General features: G+C 37.1%; 1 long non-coding RNA gene and 1 pseudogene across 6 annotated transcripts; one reads left to right on the top strand and one right to left on the bottom strand.

Moving 5' to 3' along the window:
- LOC101245547 (methanol O-anthraniloyltransferase-like) overlaps window positions 1–24,978 on the bottom strand; it is a 45,290-nt pseudogene that overhangs the window by 2,508 nt on the left and 17,804 nt on the right.
- Window positions 4,963–9,782, top strand: LOC104647356 (uncharacterized). 6 transcript variants are annotated; one of them, XR_011221173.1, is made up of 6 exons: window positions 4,963–5,413; window positions 6,798–6,898; window positions 8,179–8,352; window positions 8,502–8,607; window positions 8,726–8,830; window positions 9,506–9,782. It is a non-coding gene; the product is annotated as an uncharacterized lncRNA (long non-coding RNA). The 6 variants fall into 6 exon arrangements; XR_011221172.1 differs by having other exon boundaries at window positions 5,357–5,497; XR_011221171.1 differs by lacking the exon at window positions 4,963–5,413 and adding an exon at window positions 5,631–5,762.

Genomic DNA, 24,978 nt, shown 5'->3' with positions numbered 1-24,978 from the left:
GACTATGTGGAGGAGACCGTCATCCCGGCGACCATGCAACAATCTTCAAAATTCCCTCTTGGCAAAGCTTTAGTCATCATATCGGAACCATTGTCATTTGTATGAATCTTTTCAAGCTCAAGCAACTTAGAATCCAACACATCTCGAATCCAATGGTATCTCACATCAATGTGTTTAGACCGACCATGGAACTTAGAATTCTTGCCAAGATGTATAGCACTTTGACTGTCACAATAAAGCACATACCTCTCTTGAGCACAACCAAGTTCCCCAAGAATCTCTTCATCCAAAGCAATTCTTTACAAGCTTCAACGACAGCAATAAGCTCAGCTTCTGTAGTAGATAGAGCAACACATTTTTGCAACCTAGATTGCCAAGACACAGCTCCCCTTGCAAAAGTAACCAAGTACCCTGAAGTAGACTTGCGAGTATCAACATCACCAGCCATGTCTGAATTAGTATAACCACAAAGAATAGGTTTCCCTATACCAAAACACAAACTCAGACTAGAAGTGCCACAAAGATATCTCATAACCCACTTCACAGCATTCCAATGTTCTCTTCCCGGATTAGAAAGAAAACGATTAACAACTCCAACAGCGTGAGAAATATCCGGTCTTGTACAAACCATCGCATACATCAAACTACCAACAACTGAAGCATAAGGAACTTTCTTCATATCTTCCTTCTCATCATCACTAGAAGGACACTGTTTCGTGCTCAATTTGAAGTGCATAGCTAAAGGTGTACTGACAACCTTAGCTTTGTCCATGCTGAATCTGCGAAGTACTTTCTGAATGTACTTCTCTTGTGATAATACCAATTTCTTGGCCTTTCTATCACGGACAATCTGCATGCCAAGAATCTGCCTTGCTGGTCCTAAGTCTTTTATAGCAAAAGACTTACTCAACTCTTGCTTCAACTTCTGAATCCTGCAAGTATTATGACCAACAACAAGCATGTCATCAACATAAAGCAACACAATAATAAAGTCACCATCAGAGAACTTTTGCACAAAAACACAATGGTCTGAAGAAGTCTTCTTGAAGCCCTGCTGACTCATAAAAGAACCAAACTTCCTGCACCACTGCCTGGGAGCTTGTTTCAAACCATACAAGCTCTTCTTCAATTTGCAAACATAATTCTCTTTACCCTTAACTTCAAAACCTTCCGGTTGCTCCATATAATTTTCTTCATCTAAGTCACCATGGAGGAAAGCAGTTTTAACATCCATTTGCTCAACCTCTAAATCTAGACTTGCAGCCAAGCCTAGAACCACACGAATGGATGACATCTTCACAACTGGAGAGAATATCTCATCAAAATCAACTCCCTTTTTCTGATTAAATCCCTTGACAACTAATCTAGCTTTGTACCGTGGAACTGGATTACCATCTTCATGTTTCACCCGAAAAACCCACCTGTTTTTCAAAGCTTTTCTGTCTTTAGGTAACTTAACCAAATCAAAGGTATGATTATCATGCAAGGATTTAATCTCATCTTCCATAGCATTAAACCACCTTTCTTTTTCTTCACTTTCCATGGCCTCATCAAGACTCTCAGGTTCTCCCCCATCAGTCAAGAGTACATACTCATTGGGAGAATAACGAGATGAAGGAATTCTCTCTCTACTAGATCGTCTGAGAGAACTCTCTGGAGCATCTATAATTGGTTGTTGGACAACCACATCATCTTGCACTGGAGCATCAACAACATCATGCCGGTCATTCTGAACATGATCACCATCTTCATTATCAACTTGATTTTCATCATTATGAAGATTTTCTTCCGGTGCAATAGTCAACGAAACTGGATCAACATCAACTAAGCTCTCACTAGTATGAAAATCAGCCTTGTCAGCTTTGTCAAAATCTTCAATTGTTTGGTCTTCAAAGAACACAACATCACAGCTTCTAACAAGTTTCTTCTCAACAGGATCATAGAAACGATAGCCATATTCATCTTGACCATAACCAATGAAGATACACTGCCTAGTTTTAACATCCAACTTTGACCTTTCATCCTTAGGAACGTGTACAAAGGCTTTACACCCAAAGACTCTAAGATGATCATAACAAAAATTCTTACCAGTCCAAACTCTGTCAGGGACATCACCATCTAAAGCAACAGCAGGAGATAAATTGATAACATAAGCAGCAGTATTAAGTGCTTCTGCCCAAAAGGAATCTGACAGCTTAGCATCTGAAAGCATACATCTAACCCTCTCAACTAGAGTTCTGTTCGTCCTCTCTGCTAAACCATTTAACTGAAGAGTCTTTGGAGGAGTTTTCTGATGCCTAATACCCTGCTCTCTGCAATATCTATCAAAAGGACCAATATACTCACCACCATTATCTGAGCGGATGCATTTCAATGTCTTCCCAGTTTGTCTTTCAACCAAGGCCTGAAAATCCTTGAACACATCAAGTACTTGATCCTTGGACTTCAAAGGAAATACCCAGAGTTTGCGAGAATGATCATCAATAAAAGTCACAAAGTAAAGTGCACCACCATGAGATCTTACCTTAAAAGGACCACACAAATCAGAATGTACCAACTCCAGCAAATCGAGCTTTCTTGAAGGCGGATGACTCTGAAAAGAAACTCTTTTCTGTTTACCGGCTAAGCAATGAACACATTTCTTCAACTTTGCTTGTTTCACTCCAGAAAGCAAATTTTTCTTAGCCAAACTATCAATCCCCTTCTCGCTCATATGACTCAGCCTTCTATGCCATAACTCTGATGAAGTATCATTCTCCACCAAATTTACTGAGTCTCTGGACATGGAGCCCTGAAATACATACAAGTTAGACAACTTGTCACCACGGGCCACAACCATCAAACCTCTAGTAAGCTTCCACTGGCCAGGACCAAGTGTATTAACATAACCCTCATCATCAATATATCCCATAGAAATCAAATTCAAGAGAACATCTGGAGCATGCTTGACATTATTAAGAACTAGTTTGGAACCATTGTTACTTTCCAAACAAACTGTCACAATGCCAATAACTTCAACTTCATGATTATTGCCCATTTTCAACGTTCCAAAATTACCTGGAGTATAAGAAGAAAATAATTCCTTCTTTGGCGTGACATGAGAAGTAGCACCAGAATCCACAAACCAGCTAGACTCATCACGAACAAGATTAATGGCATTTTCATCACAAGAAACAAGAAGATCATTATTAGCAACAACACCAACACGATTTTCATTATCCCCTTCTCTCTTTTGTTGTCTCATATCTCTCTTGTGCTTGTAACAATATTTCATGATATGCCCATTCTTGTGGCAATAGTCACATGTAGTATTCTTGTATTTAGACTTTGACTTGCTTCTACTTTTACCTCTATCATTTTGACCTCTGGACTTGTTTCTCCCCTATCTTCAGTAACCAAAACATCGGAGTGTGAAGCTGAAGAAGATGAGGCTTGAGATCTTCTTCTCATTTCTTCATTCAAGACACCACTCTTAGTATATTCCATGGTTACAACACCACTGGGAGCAGAATTAGTTAAAGAAACTCGAAGAGTTTCCCAAGAGTCTGGCAGAGTATTAAGAAGCCAAAGTCCCTGTATCTCATCATCAAACTTTACACCCATTCCGGATAGCTGGTCAAGAATACCCTGAAAATCATTAATATGATCAGAAATAGGAGTGCCCTCTTTATACCTGATATTCATTAATTGTTTCAATAGGAACAACTTGTTGTTGCCAGTCTTCGAAGCATAAAGTGTCTCGAGCTTGTCCCACAAACTTTTGGCATGTGTCTCATTCACAATATGATTTCTAACATTATCTTCAACCCATTGTCTAATATAGCCACAAACCTGCAGATGCTCAAATTCCCATTCTTCATCATTCAAAGACTGAGGCTTATTAGAACCAAACACAGGTAAATGCATCTTCTTGACAAATAGAAGATCTTTCATCTTGCCTTTCCAAATATGATAGTTACTACCAGTTAAACACACCATTTTTCTCATATTTGCCTCCATCATTCAAAACGACAATCAACAATAACCAATGCTCTGATACCACTTTGTTGGGAAAGACAAGGCACTAACAAAGAATGCCTGACAGGATAACAGCGGAAGAATACCCAAGTCTATACTTTCCCTTTTCGATTTAAACCAAGAGAAAACAAACAACCACAAGCAATATGATAGTAAGGCAACAAGTAATTCAACCAAACAAATATAACAAGACAATAATAAACCAATCACACAAGACACCAATATTTACGTGGAAAACCCTTCGATGTGAAGAGTAAAAAACCACGGGACCAAAAGCTCCACTCTAATCACCAAGAGTTACAATATTTTTCTCCAAAATTGGCCACAAAACAAAGTGCCAAACAACGAGCAACAACAAAATAAGATTGCACCAAATCTAGAGAATTACAGGAGCAAAATCACCAATTTCGCAGCTACTGTTCATGACAGCAAAACTGAAGTTGCAGACCACCAAATCCAACTCTGTCAGTTCCTAATCAAAGATTGAGATGAAGATAATATGCTGTCCAAAAATCAGCTCAATCGGACAAGAAACGAAGCGGGAATCGCAATTTGAAGTTGGTTGTTATGGCTGGATTTTTGACTGCGAATTTCTCTCTTTTTTTCTCTCTTTTGGCTGCTGAAAAACTCTCTCTAAAAAATCTGAAAATAAGACCTAAAATAGGCTTATATTTGTTTCATAAGAATGGGCTTTTGGACAAAAATGGGTTGGTCCAAATTGGGGTTTTATTTATCCACATAGGAAGGGAAAAAAGACCCATAACCCAACAGTTTCACCATAAAGTCTCATTTTGTAATTCATGATGCTGGAGGTGTGCACGAAAGAGTAATGGAGGTATTGTAGCCATGGATTGAAAAAGGATATGTTACGCGACATGATATCAGAGATCAGGAAAGGTTTGATGGCTATTATAACAATAAATTTCTCATTGTGAATGATTGTTTGCAGAAATAAAGATTTCTAGCCAAATGGATGTTTTTCTTTGATGAGATGAGTTCATATTTGTGCCTAAAAAGGGTGCTATCAAGTCTTTGGTTGATTCGTTATCAGATTATTACACAGTTCACCACTGAACGAATAACAAAATCTGTTTAGAAGAAGTCCACGACAAATGTTTCTGAATCTGATAATTGACAACTGTGATTATAAGGTCGATCAATTCTGCTCAATGCCTTTAAGCGAAATCTTAAATTATTGGTATAGTAGTACAGTTTTGGTGGTTCTAAATTTATATTTATTTAAAGGTTCTTTGATGATGGATAGTGAAATGTTTAATAGAGACTTGACCACAAGTAGGTTTGGAACATATATTCTCGAGATGAACCTTCTCTGGTGGTTGAATCTTGAATAATTGAGATGCTTAATGGGTTGCAAAAGTTAGATGCCATGGAGGGAGTAAGTTTTTTATGCCTCTGTTCAAGTCAGCTTGCGTGCATCTCAACTATTATATCATGTGCTCATTATTTTTCACCAACACAGGTATCGGGTAACTCTGACCACATAACAGAGCTTAGACAAGTATATTCCTGTATTTCTGGTTCTTTTGAGGTCCAAGTGGCAGCTATGCATGCTATAGTTCTTTAACTACTCTACACTGCTTTTTGTCCCTGTTATGCAATTTATTCTTAGCTTTGTAATTTACTTCTCTGTTCTGCTTTTTGTTGTGATTATAGTGAAATTAATGTGTCCTGCTTTCAGCCTCGGTGAAACTAAATTGAATAGCCTTTAAGCTTCGGAAAGATAAGTAAGAAATTTTTCTCTCTCTATGGAGTAATCTGTTATAACTCACTCAATTGTATAAAGTTAATTTGTCCATCAAAGGTAGAACAAATCAAAGGTTGGTGATTGGATGGAAAGGCAATTAATTATACATTTGTACTGAACATTTCTAGAAATGGACGTTTGCTACTAAACATGGTGATACTCGTTATGAGCCAATTTTCTGATAATCTTGTATGCTCCAGAGAGTTATAACAGTCTGTTCTAATCCTTCTTTCTTGTAATCTTGTGTTGTGTATTAAGCTTTATTTTTTCTCATGACTTGACCAGAAATTTGGGTTTGTTGTGTAGTAAACTTGTTATTGAGTGTCTTGGCATGTTGCCAAAGTAGTTTGTTTTCAAAGCCATAAGAGCTATAATAATTTGAGGAGTCATAAAGGTGAATAAATTGAGTTGTACGGAATTTTATGTTAGTTCTTTATATCTGAATCTTTTATAACTGATGTTCATCTCATTTTGTAAAATATCGGTATAATTCCACAAATGAGATCTAGGAAGGTAGGGTGCATGCAAACCTTATTTCTACCTTTGTTGGGTAGAGATATTGTTCCTGATTAGACCATCGACTCAAAAGAATATAATCAAGACAAGATTGAAAGGTAAAAGATGATAACAAAACATCAAGATGAATTTTTAAAAATGAACTAGAAAAGGGAAATATGACAAACATATTGAAATGGAGGGTGTAGTTAATAACCAATCACATTGGGATCACTCGCCCGCCTTGATTAAAGTATGTCCATTCAAAACAAAAGTACTGGATAGCCTTATTTCTATGAGTATTTCTATCATTTTCACATCTTCCTTGTGCTTCTCTGATAGGAATAGTCTCTACTTTTTCTTGAGATAAAAGTCTGTTAATTTGATCTTGTCCTCAATCTCTAGTATTCTTGTTCCTACAATTTGTTTATTTCTTTCCCATCTTCCCCTTTGTTTTGTGATATATAGTACTTGGATGTGAAAAATACTAAAAGTAGTAGGTTTTGCTTTGGTTATGCAGGGGAAGTAGTCTGGACAACCACAAGCTACTATTTTTCGTTGAACAACAGGGGCTTGTCAAGAAAATAATCTTGCCAATGGGCTTTTTCTCAGCTATAAACAGTAACAACATTCAATTCCTTTTTACTTTTTCTAATGGATCTTTCTCCTGACTTGTGAATAAGAGATTTTAAAGTTTCTTCCTTGTATAAACATTGATCAATACAATGATGCATCACTTGTCAATATCCATTTTTTTGTGTAATCTATAATCATAAGTAGATGTTATACATAATAAATATAGCGACATAGTTGGTGTAGAAGATGTCATATAGAGTTCGAAGTGACAACAGATTCTCAACTTGTAGGGAATTTCTAGTACAGTCAATAAGGGGGCTTCAACATCCTCAACTATATCCATTTTACACCACCAAAAGACTGTAAATATAAAATCGCAGACTAGGGTGAAGGATGAGTTTTGTTTGTGACTTAATACTATGCTTAGAAATTAAGCGTGATTATATGAACTTGCTTAAATTTCTTTATTGAAGATAGCTTGAAATTAAGTGACATATTTTTAATGGTAAGAGAGGATCTATCAGAAACAATCTCTCTACCTTCATAAGGTAGGGGTTAGGTTGTGTACACACCACCCTCCCCAGACATCAAGTCTATGGGTGTGTTGTTATATTCCAAGTGGTAAGAGGCGTAATGTAGGCGCAAGAAAATCGAAGTTTGTCTCTGATGGTGATAGTCAACTTTTCAAGGTCTTCCATTTTGGAATTCTTCTTTGCCAACTCTATTTAAATCAATCATTTTCTAAGCAACAAGTTGATGCAAATTAGAGGTTGTGGTTCTCTGATGGTGATGGTCAAGGTCTTCTCTGCTAACTTTACTTTAATTAAATCAATCCAATAGCAAGTAATATTTTGGTCCAATTTTAAGACAAAGTAGATACTGAGATTGTATTAGATAAGGTTAATGTAATTATATATGAAACAAGTAGTCATTCAACAACAATTCCCTGGCATTAAGTTCATCTGTTGATGCTGATGTTAAGCGCTCTCAATTATTGTTCTGCCCAACACTACTCTAAGGATCTGATTGTTGTTCTGTAAATAAACTTCTTGTTGGTGTCCATTATGTTACAATTTTGGCATAAAAATATAAACATTATGACTGAATAAATCTATTGACTTGAAATGGAAACTAACTAGATGAAAAATTGTACTATGACTTACATTCTTCTACATATATGTACATTTCTGCATATATTGGTACATAATTCTCTGTAGACAGAAATAATTAGAATTTTTTCTCACTTTTTTCATTATCTTATAAAATGCATGTGAGTTGATTCTACTTGAGATAGAGGGTTCAAAAGAGATGTTTGGCTTTCTTAGTTCAGGCCACATTACAGCCGGTTCAGTCAACTCAGGCTGCATCACAACCAATTTCCTCAAATCAGGCTGAATCACAATCAACTTCATTAAATTAGGCCGAATCATAACAAGAACTATTCAAGAAGCGTGTTGTTAGACATGAGTCTACGGAATATTGGACCATAGAAGCAATAGGTATTCTTTTTCTTATTTTCTTCTCCATCTTTCTTCTTCTTCTTCTCGTGTTGGAGGGGCTGGCAATGTTTTTCCCCAAAATACTTTTTATTTGTGCATAGGCCATTTACCTTTTTACAGTGAAATGACTGAATTTACTTGTGTGACAGCTATGCTATTGATGGTCTAGCAGGCGGTGAAGATATAGACTCCATTTGGCATGTCGTGGCTCAGTGTACTGCTGCGCTACCTAAGCATAAACCATGATATGTAATGGTATGTTTCACTCTTATGATATTCCTTGGTAGATATATCTTGATGCCTCTATTTTCAAATTCTCTAGTTTTATATGTGATGCCTTCTGACTTCTGATAACTCGACTGTTGTACTACAGGGGTGGGTTACTCACTAGACATTGTATAGTGCTTTAGGTGCTGACATGTATGATTGTGTCTATCCTACTCGTACCGCTCTTTTTGTCACCGCTCTAATACCTGAGGTAATTTTCTCATCCCACTACCTCTCTGTATGTTCATCACTTAATTGGTTATGGAGATCACATAGTGGCATTCTTTTGAAATTGATCTAATACTAATTCTCAGATTGCATGAAAAGAAATCTATAACTGCTAATATACTAGCCCAACATCAATGATGTGTATTCTTGATCCATGTAGAAATCTTGTCTGATGTGTAAACACTGAGAGGGAGAGATGATAAGCAAGTCGTGGGTCTAGTAATCTAATTGTTGTTTAAATAATACTGTGTTGCTCAAAATTTATTTTTAGTGGAAGTGCACATATGCTACTCTGACTTCCCTCCTCCTTCCATTTGATAAAAGTATTATTGACTATGTTCTTTATAAGAGGAATATGAATGTGTATGTTAGTATAGACCTATTTATTTATTTTTGGCATTTTGTATTGAAACTCATAGTAGAGAATTTGGTATTGTTGTTCACATGCTTAGTGTCAGCTTGCATTATTTCATAATCGAGGTCACATTCCTGTAATTGCTGCATTTTATAACTCCTACAGTATGTAAGTCTCTTTTTATAAACTACCATGATCGTTGGATTAGGTTTCGGTCCTACTCATTTTATGGCATTCAAAAGAGGTTACAAAAGAAGGGTGAGAGCATTTATCATATCACTTATTGTGTATTTTCCTTTGCAGACAGGCGATGCTAGTGATACTAGTCGTAGTGACATCGTTGAAGTTCTATGAATAGTTGCAAACCTTTTCTTGAGTTTGGATGGTAGTGAATCTTTTCATCAATAAAAGCAAGACTACTGACTAATAGTTTTTATACTGATTTGAAGTTTCTAGTAATCATAATGGTTGAAGTGAATGATATTTTTTCAGTTTAGTTTGTAAAACTAATATTACACTTTGTAATATATTTTTTGTGTTGAAATGTTATTTCTTAATGCTAATAAGCCCTTTTAGGTCAGATTATGATGTACATGTTAATTAGTCATTAATATTTAAAATATAACTTTTCCAGCGTAATGCTCTAAAAGGTTACATGTTCATAAATTACAGGGGTTAGAACTCTTGTTATTCTTAATTTAAAATTCATGATTTGTGGGGGTTTTGACTCCCAAAGTTCACATATTGTTGGTGTTTTGACTCCCCGAACTTGAACTGCAGTTTTTTTAATATACATTTTTGGGGTTATAACCCCTATTAATGGTACCAGGGGTTGGTCAAAAACTCTCGCTTATTAAATGACACACCTATTTGTAGGGGTTGTCCCAACTGCCGCAACACTAAATTGTGGGGGTTATTGAGTGTCACAACATGTAATTTTAACCCCCACTATTTAAGTATTTTTTTGTAATGTTAGTAGTGCTTGACTGCTTGCATTAGTAATGTTTGCATTATTTATGCAAGCATTATTTCTTATACACTGTTTGATTTGATATATTATAAATAACAAATTTTGCATAATTTCTATTCAGAAATATATGTTTACAAATACCCTTTACATTTCATTTATTTACATACTTCCTTTGCAACAAAGTTCTTTGCTAAAACATTAAAAAAAAATTCTTTGCTAAAATATCATTACCTTTTCTTCTTCTTTTTCTCAAAAATAATATTAAATAGTTGTACTATTTGAGTCGAAATATTTTTGTGAAAAGTTGGCAAAGAATTCTTGTTATCAAATTTATCACCATAGTAGTAAAAAATTTGATTAAACTATGTTAAAATATGATTTTTTTTAAAGATACTAAAAGGCCATTAAATCTATTAAGACGCCAACAAATTAAAAGACACTGAAAAACAAATAAAAATACAAAGGCAAGAATGAAAATGAAAAGAAGAGAAAATGTTACTTGGTATTAATAATATATACAACTTAATACATATACAATAAAGTGTATAACTAATGCAAGAATTAGTTATACATGGCAAGAAAAATGTACCAAACAATGTGTTATTAATACACACACCTAATGCATACATTATATTTCTTAATATACTCTACCAAACAACTTCTTAATGCATTTAGAAACATATTGAAGCATGTGTGAGTATACACTATACAAGTTCTTATAGAGCTTCTCTCTATGGAATGACGATTTCTCTCAGTAACACCTGAAATGGCTAAGAAATAAAAACAAGCAGGGAGGGGGCCACAGATCCAAGTCGAAGACACAAATGATATGATGGGTAAAAATAAAGTGCTACAATCAGGTGATGCTAGGCAGACAAAAAGCATCAATGTATTATAAGGAATTGCACTGCTCAATTTTGTCAAAATGCCACCACAAATGGGAAATCCAGTATTGGGAATCCCTAGCTCCTGGGCATATCAGGTGGAGGAGGAGGCTATGTTGGAAAAATATCAGGTGAGTCACACTTATCACCCTAGCTCGTGGAGTAAAATTATGGGTAAGGGGGATGCAACTGAGGGTTTTGACTTGACCGGTAGCAAAGGGATTTCAAATGTTAAAATTACCCTAGAAGACATCTAGGAAGAAGTTGAATACTGTAATACAATAATGATATGCTACGTATTAGGCTCTAATACTCCACAATCAGTCATGGAGGGATATTTTAATAGGATCTAGAAGGAATGGGAATTTAAAAAATTGCACAGGTCAACAGAGGAGTTTTTCTTGTTAGATTCCACTGTCAAGAGAGTTTTAAGAAGCAAAGCGGGTAGAGTGGGGTACAAATGTTCGATCAGAAACCAGTAATGTTGACACCCAATTTTGACTCTCTCAGACATAAAAATTAACTTTCGTGCTTTCATTGATTTCGAACGATTTAAATAATTAGCTTTATAAAATTCAAAATGTTTTAAAGTTATTTTAAAGTAATTTTAGTAACTTTATAATTTTAAATAGTAAATGTGTTTTTTATATAATTAGTTTGATGGGAAAATGCACAAGTACCCCTCAACATATGCCCGAAATTCCAGAAACACAATTATACTATATTAAGGTCCTATTATCCCCCTAAACTTATTTTATAAGTAATTTTCATTCCCTTTTCGACCTACGTGGCACTAGCTTGAAAAAAAAAAGTCAACCAGCGTTGGACATACAAGATAGTGCTACGTAGGCCAAAAAGGGATAGAAAATTATTAATAAAATAAGTTCAGGGGAGGTAATAGGACCTTAGTATGCTATAAGTGTGTCTGAGATTTTTAGCATAGGTTGAGGGGGTACTTGTGCATTATCCCTAGTTATTAATTTTTCTTATCTAAGTTTTAATCAAATTCACTAGTGAATTCCCTTTTGACTTAATCAAAGTTCATTTGGCTTTTAAAAGATTAAATTTTGGGGCCATTATAAAACATTTTCTGCTAACCCTATTTCCCAGGCCCAATTTTTTTTATCCTTCAAATAACGCCCCAGCCCATCTTTTTTTTTCTCGATCCGACCGTATCTCTTTCTCCTTTAGTCACGAGAAAGACATAGCATCCAAACCCAAAAATCCCAGCGACAGCTTCCCAAAAGCGCGTTAACATCAGTAGCCATGTTTGTCGAGCTTCCTGACAATAGCGTGCGATAGCGACGCGCAACAATCAAATTCCCAGCGAGCAAATGATCCTAGAGGCAACATCGTGTGCATGGTGGAGCGCTGATCCGCTGTGTCTTCCTCATATCTCTCTCAACTATACTCTCGCAGCAGAAGAGGCACTCGAGAATCGTCCTTGAGACGACGAGATTTCTCCACGCCAACCTTCCAAGGACAGGTAAGTCGATCTCAGACGTCAATCACACCATTCCTTCTTTGGGATTGAGCTGATTTTCAGAAAAGGTGGTGTGTGCAAATTGGCAAAGATTTTTTATTTCGAATTTTGAATTCATGGGCCTCAAATCTGGGTTTCGTTTCTTCTCCCCCTGTCCTCCCCAAGAATCTAACCCTAATTTGCCTTCTATATATAGTTCCTTGTAGTTCACTGCAAAGAGTATTTTTTTAGGGGGAGCAGCCGACTAAAAAAACGAGAAAAACGATTCTTGGGAGACGATCTTGGAAGAAAGATTTCAGAGTTATATTTTTTAATTTAGGATTTTCTTGACAGAAAACAGAGAGATTTTTGTGGGAGGGAAATTTGGAGAGGAAAATTTTGGTGTGAGGAAAGTTGAAAGAAAACAAAGAAGAAATACATTTAAAACAAAAGTTCTTGAAGACATTTCGTTCCGTCTTGACTTTCGATTTATCTTGTTCTTCCAAGTCTTCGGAGTCGTTTCTCTGGTGTGGAAGTTGGTTCTCTTTCAAGCTCGTCCATCCCGTTCATTGGCCGCAACAAGCTACACAATTCGTCACCCTTTGGTCCATTTTGAATGTATTTCATTGGTTTGGTGTATTTTCTGTTAAGGATCCCAAATGGGTTTATGTGATCGTTTCATATCTAAATTTGTTCTTCCATGTTCTTAGAGTTGAAATTTTTTGTTGTGTTCGTCTCGAGCTTAGTTATATATTATCTAACCGTCGTGATTTAATTCTATCTCATTTGTTAAATATTTTTCTTGTTTTGACTATATGTCCTCAAGTGCCGAACAACTATTTCATTTCCTCCTCTAGCATATTTTCGAGTTTAGACTAGAAATTTCAATTCCCGTCATGTTTGGTTGCTATTTTAATATCAACTTATGGTATGAAATTATGGGACCTTTTTAGTACTTGGTATTTACATGTTTCTTCGACTTGTCCAAATCTTTCTCGCTGGCTGATGGTTTTGATTTTAACATGAAAGGGTTGTCTTGTCTTCACATTCATGGCTCTATATTATTGATTTGGTTCATGTCATCCCCATTCTAGTTCTACTCTTTGTTCCCTGATTTAAAGTAGTATGTTAGTCATTATTTGGTAGAGCATAAGTTTAGCTCGAGATTTCTCTTCTAAAATTATATCGATGTTTTTCCCATCGCATACCTTAATCTGATAATCTTGTCTTGAAACCTGTAGTAGACTACTGTCTAAAATGTCAAGCATTAAAATTATATTCTTGTTCAACTCGGATCTCATAATATGATGTATGTCTTAGCATAACCGGTGTGTTTAGTTCGTTGGACATGATATTATTCTCCTTTAAAATAATTTTGGTTGGTTGTTGTCTTTAAAATTTATGCCTTTATGCATAAGGCATTAACATTTGGTTCCTTTAGTAGAGTTAGTTTTGATTATTGCGTGAGACATTTTATTTGCCAACAGTGAAACATATTTCTTTTTTCATTTTTTGGTTTGCTAATGATTAACATGGATTCCTGGTTCAATCACCATAATATGATCTCCTATCCATGTCCCCCTCTTGATTGAATCTTACTTTTATTTGTTTTACTATATGTTTTGCATGCTACTTTTGTGTAAAGGAGAAAAGAGAAATTATAACTTGAAATTTTTTCCATTCATTAAATTTATCTGCTTTTGTCTCTCTTAAGAGTTTGCTTATTATATTAGTCTCGATAGCCGAGTTTGGTTTCGTTTGATGTTAAATTTATTAATTGACTTTATCCCGACTGAAGTATCTCTCATTTATTCTTGTTATGTTGAATGTTAATGTTGTCTTTTTATTTGTTGTATGAACCCATCTGAGTTCGTGTTGGATCTCCTCCTCGCATTTTCCTATTGGGCCATGGAGGCCCAATTCTATTTCCATTTGATTTAGTTAGACGCAAAGATCGACCAACAGGTCTTGGTGCGCGAATAGTTTGAAACAAGCTAAGACATCGGAGAATTGAAGAAGTTAAAGCCAAACAACCTCTATTATTTTCTAAATTTTGTATTTTTGTTATTTTCGGGCCTAAGCCCTTGTTTCTTTGTTGTTATTGTATCATATGAAATTTAGGACAGGTGGAAATCAGAACAAAATGGGCCCAAATACCGGTCTAGGCAGATAGAAATCGAATTTCGATCCAACTCTCTCTCTCCCTCTCTCTTATTTATTGGTTATTTACTTGCTAATTAATCGTGGTTAGTTTAGGGTTAAAGAATCCAAATTCCGCAAGACGCCACTTTTTTTGACGACTTAATTAAATCAAGTAAATAACTTAAAATAAATTTTACAAATTAAATTCACTTATATAGTAAAATTAATACTTCATTATCAAACAACTCTAAATAGTTTTTATCTCAAAATTTAAGTAAGACAGTTTAGCCAAATAAAGATGGTTGTTGGATAATCGCGAGTTAACGAATATTTTAGGTGCCGTAATAACCTTCCCAAAATATAAATAATAATACCTGTAACCCCCCCCCCCCCCCCCCCCCGGTTAGGTTTTTCAATTGATTTCTTGTCTTACTCTTTTGAAAACCAAGTTTTCTTGATTTTTCTTAGAAAATTAAGTGGCGACTCTAACAAAGTCAAGAACAATAAAATATTTTTTCTTTAAATAAAACAGAATGGTGACTCCACTGGGGATGAGTATTCTAACTTTAAAATTTAATTTATTTGGCTATGTGAAATAATTGTTTACTTGTTTATTTGTCGTATTATTAAAACTATTGCATTTTCATGGCATCAAATCCGCCAAATAACAAATAGTTTGCATTAGGACAAAGGGAGTTATGTGGCTTCCACAACTTCTTTCAAAAAACACACAAATCTATATTTGGACAAACAAACGAATAGTTGGCTTGCAGTCATCCGACATCGTTTGTTAGCTTCACCCCGTCGTCTGTCCGACTCGGGTAACCATCACGTTTGAAACAATTCTATTCAAGCTAGTATAAAGCGAAACCCAAACGAAATCTAAGCATTAGCCTGAGACGGCTTAATACCCAAGGTGTATTAAGTCCATTAATTGAAACCGCCAAAATCATGTCCAAGGTCTCCAACCTCAAGACATATCATTTTGTTTGACATTTGAATGATGTACATGTGGAAACCAAAATGTGGGATGGGGAAACTTAATTGGTTTTTATTTTTTAGGTATGAATCGTTTTCCAAGGTTCGACATGGTTGTAGAAGCACTACCTTTACTCAAAATGTGGTATAACGACCTCGACGGAGATCACAAAAAAACCTCAACAAATATAGGGGTGCCCTGACCGAGCTACTTAACATTACTGGTTGGCCTGAGCTAATTGAAGTCCTCACAGGTTATTGGGACAAAGAGAAAATGGTGTTCTGATTTGGAACTACAGAAATCATCCCGACAATTGAGGAACTTTGAGACTGCATCGACATGCTTGGTACAAGGTTAGAAAGAAGGGTGAGAAAGCAAGAAGACATCTTGATCTCTTATAAACCTTCTATCAAAGCTATCACTAGCTTGTTTGAGTTAGGAAAAGATTACGATTATTGGGCCCAAGAATCTAGTATATCATTTAGGGACCACCATGTTAGATTCGGGCATGTAATTTTTTATGCAAAATATAACAAATAGTTCAAATTTACCTACAAAGAATGGAATGTAGTCCGATCTTTGGTATTTGTTGTCGCGGTATTGGAAACAATGGTCTTTCCACACGACCTGAGCCTAAGTATCAACACTCAAGTTATAATGCTTGCGCACACTTTGTTCAACGGGTTTAAGAATAAAGGACAAGTAAAGTATTATTCCATTGACTCGATCATACTTTCAGGCATGTATCGATCCATAGGGAAATGCAAAGAGGGACATCAATATTTTCAAGGATGTTAACCTGCTGCTTGAATAGTGGATTTCAAGTCATTTAGCAAAAGGGCATGGGACTCAGGAACTACATACAATGGATAATAAGAACAATCTCAGGGATTTGAATAATATGTTTTTTTTGAGCAAATCTGGAAAACCGAAAGACTAGAAAAAGATGGGCTCAAATTTTTTTCGAATTAAGGGATTAAGATCTCCAATGGTTGCTTGATCGCTTCATGTCGAAGGATGTCGTCGTAGGGGGGCGCAAACAACTTGTTCTTCCACTACTAGGTATTCGGGAAATCCGTCCTTACGCACCCTTGCGAGTTCTAAATCACGCCTCGAGAGGCGTACGGTAGCTCCTAAGTGTATGATATTGAGGATGACAAAGTGGATGACACTATAGATATGCAAAGTGAATAGAAAGGGACCTAGCGAATGAAGAAAGGCAGCATCGCTCTTGATTGATTTGACGTCTGAAATGATGGAACTTATAAGGCTTGGCTGAAAAAGAACATACATAGTATCTCCTTTCTAGTCCCGAATAGTTGTCGCGGTGTAGAAGACAAAGAGGATAAATCTGTGATTGAGATAAGAGAGCTAAAACGGGACTCCCAATAATGTACGCCAAATTTATTGAAAATCAAGATATCTTGAGAAGACAACTCATGAATTGGAAAGGCTAAGACGTAGTTTTGATGAGTTCGACTTATGGGCTAAAGAGAAGATAGAGGGGATGAAATACGAGGATTGAGAAGAAAAAGGATGCCATAGCGAGGGTTACTTGCTGATACTACGTTACATGTTTATGCAAGACAAGACTCAAGAAAGCACCAGAGAAGTAGGGCCATCAGGGACAACATAGTGGACTTCGCCCCTGCGTGGGTTTTTCTATATGTATTTCCGTCATTATAAGAACATACTTGGGCTTGCCTTTCTTATATTTCCATACGTTTAAATGGCCCCTATTTGGGTCTTTCACTTTGTATTTTTTCCTCATTTCCCCCGTTTATTCCTCTTGTGAACATTAACTGTTCATATGTGAAATTTGTTTGGGGGTAATTCACTGATTCAATTCCTTACGTACATTGTTCAAATGCACTAGTCCTCCCCTTGGAACTAAAAAAGCCCCCTATATGTTTATGACGCAATATATGTGTCTTCAACTATTTATGTGATTTGTTTCTTTGAATGAGGGCATTACAAACCCACACCCTGTCAAAAACTTCCAGAAATATACAATAGTCACTATTACAAAATGTCCAATCAAATTTCTTGAGTCTTAAGTTTCTCAACTAGAGTGTAATCTTATTACCAAATCCTAAAACACTACTCTATCATTTTAGGAAAAGCAAGATAACAACTATGGGAAAGGTAAGAGTATCAAGATAGAACCCACTGAAAAAGAGTTGTAGAGGAAAATAGAAAAAAATCACGCGAGAAATTAGAGAGATTAGAGAAGGACTCAGGGTCAAAATTTCCATGGCAATCTACAAAGCCGCAACTGCGACACTAGATGAGGATGACGAAAAACAAAGACATCGATATAGAAAGGGAGGAATTGGGGAAGAAAATGGATATGCTCTGATAGAAAATTTAGGAAAGGGAAGCAAGAGAAACAGAGATAGATTTAGCCACTGCAAATGCGCTAGCCAGAAATGCAGCACTTGACGAGGAATTGGAGGTTGAGATGGAAGAATTGACTGCCATGAACGAAAAAATGATCGAAGTGCAGAGGAAACATAATGCTTTCCACAAGGATATGATCTCCAAACTTTAGAAGATGCGCGAGAAGTACTCTATCTACGATCAAGAGGCTAATAGTAGTCTCGAGGATACTCACCCTGGAGCAACTGGGAAAGAATTCGATGCGGAAATAATTTACATGTCCCTATTCCTAGGACGTCTAAAAGGAGGAGACAAGTGGATCACTCTCCCGGCTTACGAGCCAACACATAGCGTGAGAGCAAGGTTGTATCATGTGTTCTTTTGTACGAGCATCTTAAGTGGAAACCTCATAAGGGAATATCTTCAGGCTTTGGGCATGAAAACTCCACAAAGGTGTGTGCCTTCCACCCGAACCAGCGAGGGCACACTATAGAAGAATGTGTGCAACTTAAGGCAAGAATCTGCCACTAGATCGACTTGGGAACATCCCACACATGTGGGGTGATAACACCACTCTCACCTATGACCAGCCGGAGCTAAGTGAGCACACCCGGTTTATTTGTCATTATTTCACACCGTTCAGGAAGACGTTGCTGGAGATCTATAGTGATTTGGTGAAGAATTGAGTCTTAGTCTCTATCGTAGATGATGATAGAGCACTAGATCCCATTGGGGTAAAAATATGGAAACCTTCTGCAATATAATTTTGTAGATCATAGCCTCGAAAGGTGCTCAGGTTTCGCTACGACATAGAAGCCTTTGTCAACATGGGAAAGATTTGAGTCGAGTTTTTTCACCGTGACTGATGTGACAATGAGAAGAAGAATGGCTGAGATGGAGCCACCCTTTATCTTTAATGTTTTGTTATTTGTTTTTTAATTTCCCTGTAATCGTTTGAGAATGAATGAAAACAAATATTTCCTTCTATATTCGAATTATGTGGGGTATGGATTCTCTTATTGAGATACGTAGGTAGCCTTTAAGGCCCTTCCCCTATCTTTCAAAAATTGCATTCTCCCCATATCCATTCCAGAAGAAATATGAGGCATAGATCAATGGACGTCGAAAGAGATGCAACGAGAAGACCTTATCTCAACGTGATTTAACCTTCCTAAGATTATCCCAAATTAAAAAGATCAAACTCTTGCTTCTTTAAAATCAGTTTCCTCTTTAATCGTGGGTTGGCATATCCTCAAAGAAAGCAATTTCTGTGTATTTATATTCTATCTATGTGATATTTTATGTTATTTATTGCGAACTCAAATTAACAAATTTGCCTTTGAGTTGTTTTTATCCCCAGGTACTTACAAACTAGTCTGTGTCGGTTAAACTAGTTGATCATCCATACTTCACTAGATCTAAAAAACCTGCAGATTGCTTTCCAGGTCGAAGTTCAGATAGCTGAAAATCTGTAATAGGGGACAACAACGAATAAATTAGTCTTACTGACGTTGTGGTGGCTCAGCCCACCATAGCGGACATAATGAATTTATTATGCAGTTAATGCAGCAGATTGCCGAGATGAGGGTGGAAATGGAAAAGAGAAAGAATCTGCCTCCACCAGGTTTTACTGCCAACATTGCTATTGATGAAGGCCTCCGCTATACTATCCCTCTTCAAGCATGGAACCAACTCAAATTGCGTTGTCTACTCCTGCTTGAAATCCCTCAGTAATCGATTTAACCACACAAAATCCTCAATATGCCTCAGCCTCCTACCTGACTCCACCACCTCATCAAAACCACAATGCCTAAAAACCACCTGCACTCAAAATGCCCATCACCAAACCGCTCCACTCCCACAAAACCAAAATACATTCAACCTCGAAATATCCCTCCATCACCAATATAAACACACTAACCCCCAATCTTTCCACAAAATTACAAAACTACTTAAAATGCCCCAAGTCCCACCGTAGCTTCACCTCTACCCAAAAAATTCACCTTCCAAATAAGCACAGCGTGAATGGTTCTGAGCTCGACTATTATGAGGAGAAGGAAAGAGAGTGGAGGGCGAAAGAAGAGGCTTCAAAGATAGACAAAGAAAAAGATCCGAAAAGCAATGAAGGAACTTAAGTGTGTTCCTGCCGTCTCCGATTTGAACTATGAGGACTTATGCATTCATCCAAATCTGGACCTCCCAGAAGGGTTCAAGATGCTAAAGTTTGACACTTTTGGAGGAACAGAAAATCCCTTAGCACATCTAAGAGCCTAATGTGACAAGCTCGTAAGAGTTGGGAGAGATGAAGTTTTATTAATACATCTTTTTAGCCGAAGTTTGAGTGGAGAAACTTTGGAATGGTTTGCATCTCACGAGACAAGATAGTGGCCCAGCTAGAATGACTTGGCTAAGGATTTTATAGAACGGTTTGCTTATAATGTGGAGAATGTCCTGGATCGTTATTCCTTAGAAAAGATAAAGAGTGTTTTCGTACAGATGGTGAGAGGAGGAAACCAGATTTCGATCTCCCATATTTGAAAAATAAATTGTTGAGGTGTTTGTGCGAGTTCAATAAGCTGAATACTATGAAAGAATCATGCTCCTCGTTGGAGCAAAATTTTCCAAGATAGTAAAGGTAGGTGAGACTATCGAGGATGGTTTGAAAATCGGAAAGATTGCCCTTGTTTCTGCTTCGCCCAGATCATCAGGCTTGTTAAAAAAGAAAAGAGAAGACATGTCAGTTTTTTCTTGTGAGGGGAAAAAGAGTCTGAGAAGATTATCATCGTACCAAGGTCATTCTCGACCTTCACAGAGTCCACACCAGCTTTGTTATATGCAAGTCGATTATCAAAATGCTTACCCTCTAAGCTACCAAAATACTTGTCCCCCAAGTTATCGAAATACTCCCCTTCCATTTATTAAACTCCACCTCCACCTACCAAAATCCTCTACTGGCTTACCAAACTCCATCTTCTCATTACCAAACCGCCGCCCCTAAATGCGCCAATTTGCAGTCAAATTACCAGGGGCTTGCCCTAGTATCCCAAGCTCTAGTATGCCAAAATAACCCCACAAACTACCAAGCTCCATTATGAATTTCCAAACTAATCCCTATCCTAGATATCAAGCTCCCTGTCTTGATGTCCAAAACTATCGTCAGGTGCCTCTTCCTCAAGGAAACTACAATCCCCTCATCCAAGATTTGAGAAAAATCCTGCTAGAACTTTTACAGTGCTTCCCGAAAGCCGATTAAAGTTTTACGAGCCATTAGCTATGGCAGGTTATATCCATCTAGTGGGACCCAAGCTAATGGACACTACCTCCCAATTTTACAGACCTGATCATAAATGTGCATATCAGTCCAATTGTATTGGGCATGATACTGAGTACTGTATTAATCTCAAGCACAAAATCCAGGATCTAATCGACCAGAACGTGGTCTCGCTCCAGACAACCGCACCCAACGTCAACAATAATCCATTGTGAAATCATATGGGCGTTAATATAAATATAATAGAGACAAACGATGATTGGTGCATGACAAAGATGATAGTCTCGATTGTTGATGATGAGTTGGAAAAAGCAATGGCTTCGCTGAGCATCAAGGAGAAAAAAAAGTTTGTGATTCTGACACCCATAAAGGTTGTTGCCTTGGTTCCAATAGAAACTCCCGCTAGGACAAGGTTTGTTATCGAAACCGCTTCAGCTCAGTGTATGACCTCATACTCCAGAAGAGTTGGACCATGGAGGGCAAAAGAAGGACCAATGAAAGAGGCTAATAAACGTGGGAGAATCTGAAGAATTTTGGAGAAAGATGCAACCAAGGACTATTTGATTGTTAAGCATTTGGAGAAAACCCAAGCTTAGATTTCTGTGTGGGTACTGTTAATGAGTTCACAACTACATAGGTAGGCCTTGATTAAGGCTTTGGATGATACGTATGTGCCCGTGGGCACCAGTAGCGACAATGTAGCGACCATGATCAACTAGGTTATCCGAGGGCATCAAATCATCTTCTGTGATGAAGAGTTGCCCTTTGAAAGAAGTATGCACAATAAAGTTTTGCATGTCACTGTCATATGTCGAGAAAGGGTTATAAACCCTATCTTGGTAGATAACGGATCTGGTCTCAATATTTGTCCCCTATAAACTCTGAGGTAGTTAAGGTTTGATATGGGGAATCTTGAACAAAACCAAGTCAACATGAGATGCTTTGATGGAGTTCAGAGAGACACACTGGGGGCGGTAAACTTGGTCATTCAGATGGGTTCTGCAGATGTCAACACAATTTCAGGTCCTCGACATGGACACTAGCTACAACCTTCTTTTGGGAAGGTCATTCATCCACATGGCTGGGGTGGTGCCTTCTAACCTTCACCACCTGATGAAGTTTGTCTGGAAGGAGCAAGAATTGGTTATTCATGGTGAAGGAAGCCACTTCGGTGGGCATGCGCCAATCATAGATGAAGTCTCTCAAGGCACTAATTTCTACACGTTGGAGCTAGTTAATGCCACCGGTGATGATTTGGCTTCACAGCCTCCTATGCCCTCTGTGTACAAGATGATTGCAATGGTAATGCTCCAAAATGTATTCAAGCCGAGTTTCGAATTGGGGAGGAATTTCCAAGGAATTATCGAGCCTATTTAGGTTCACGCCAGAGGAGCAAGGTACGGTTTTGGTTACGTCCTCATAGTTGATGAAGAGAAGATGAAGAAAAGTGGTGATCAAACATTGGATAGGCTGATATTTTATCTGTACTAGTCATTTTCGGTCCAAGAGGACATTGTTTATGTATGCTTTGAAAAATCGTGGTAGTCCGAAAGAGACCCGAGACCCACCATTTTGTAGTTTCTTTAATTACTTGAGTTTTGAAATTCCTCTGTAATGTTTAAAAAGGAAGCATAGCCCTTTCCCATGGTCGAAGTTTGCATGGTTTCCAATTTGAATGAAAGCCTCTTTTATTAAAAACTCATTTATTTTTTCTTATTTGTTTATTTTACTTTCCCAACTTTGTTTGTTTATGATTTCAGTAATTTTCATTTAAAACCTGCTAATGTCATGTCATGTCACGAGCTGAATGAACAAAATGAGGCAGGTGAAGATGAGGTTGAATAGTATGAAGAAGAAAATAAGATACTAGAATATGTTTCTGGGGAATTTTGGCAGTTTGAGAATCAACATAAACCGAATTTTGAAGAAATTGAAACTGTGAATCTGGAAGACAAAGAGTGTGTCAAAGAGGTCAAAATCAGTGTCCACCTTAATGAAGCTCAAAGAAAGGATCTGATTCATTTACTTACTGAATACATTGATGTGTTCGTGTTGGAGGTCAGCTACATGCTAAGGCTGAGTACCAATGCGGTGTCTCACAAGTTACCAATTAATCCAGGTTTAGTCTAGTGAAACAGAAGGCTCGGAGTTCAAGCCTGATTTAAGTTTAAAGATTAAAGTAAATATCACTAAACCGATGGAGTCTCGATTAGTGGAAGTGAAGCAATACCCGACTTGGTTGGTTAATGTTGTTCTAGTAGCCAAAAAAGATGGAAGGATCAGAATTTGTGTCAATTACAAAGATCTCAACAAAGCAAGCCCAAAGGATAATTTTCCACTACCGAACATTCACATTCCGATCAATAACTGTGCTAAGCATGAAATGCAGTCATTTGTGGATTGTTACGCAGGTTATCATCAGATCTTGATGGATGAAGAAGTTGCAAAAAAGACATCTTATATCAAGCCCTAGGGAATATATCACTATTGGGTGCTGTCATTAGGTATCAAAAATGCTGGTGCTACTTATATGACGGCTATGACAACCAAATTTCATGACATGTTTCATAAGGAGACCAAAATGTATGTATATGACATCATAATCAAGTCCCGCAAGAGTTCGAATCACTTGACGCATTTAAAGAAGTTCTTTGTTCGAATGCACCGTTATAACTTGAAGTTAAATCCCGCCAAATGCGCTTTTAGGGTGCCAGCCGGTAAGTTATTGGGATTCATACTTAGCAGGAGGGGTATTGAGCTCGACCCTTCTAAGATCAAGACAATTCATGAGTTACCTCATCCGAAGACTAAGAATGAAGTAATGAGTTTCTTAGGGAGGTTGAGCTACATCAGTCGATTCATAGCTCAATCAATTGTGGTGTGTGAGCCTATCTTCAAGGTTTTTAAGAAAGATGCTATGACAAAGTGAACTGAAGAATGTCAGAATGCTTTTGATGCGATCAAGAATTATTGGTCCAATCCACCAGTGTTGGTTCCTCTGCGAGAAAGGAGTCCATTGTTGATGTATTTGTCTGTCTCAGATAGCGTATTTGGATGCGTAGTTGGTCAACATGATGAAATAGGTAAGAAAGAGCGAGCTATTTATTATTTGACACTCCATACGAGGTTGTTTATACTCTTTATGAGAGAACATGTTGTGCCTTAACGTGGATTGCGCAAAAATTGAGGCATTATTTGTCTTCTTGTACCACATACCTCATTTCCATGATGGACCCACTGAAGTACATTTTCTAAAAAACAATGCAGATAAAAAAATTGGCTAAATGGAAAATGCTTTTGAGTGAATTTTATATTTTTTATGTGACTCAGAAGGCGATAAAAGCACAAGACTTATCCCATTGATGAAGAGTATTAGCCGCTCAAGACTTATTTCCTTGACGAGGAAATATCATTCGTGGGTGAAGATATTTCTAAAGCATACCTTGGTTGGAGTGTATTCTTTGATGGAGCGTCAAATCACCAAGAAAGAGGTATTGGATCGGTCTTAGTGTCAGAATCCATTCAACACTATCCGATCACAGCTAAACTCCAACTTAATTGCACGAACAACATGGCTGAATATGAAGCTTGTATCCTCGGTTTGGAAATGGTCATTGACATGAATGTCCAAGATTTGTTGGTTATTGGAGATTCAGATTTGTCGATTCTCAGGTTCAAGGAGAATGGGT

This window comes from Solanum lycopersicum, chromosome 5 (assembly GCF_036512215.1).
Source record: "Solanum lycopersicum chromosome 5, SLM_r2.1".
Classification (NCBI taxonomy): domain Eukaryota; kingdom Viridiplantae; phylum Streptophyta; class Magnoliopsida; order Solanales; family Solanaceae; genus Solanum; species Solanum lycopersicum.
Note: the sequence above shows the minus strand (reverse complement) of the source record. Positions and strands in the feature narration are given on the sequence as shown.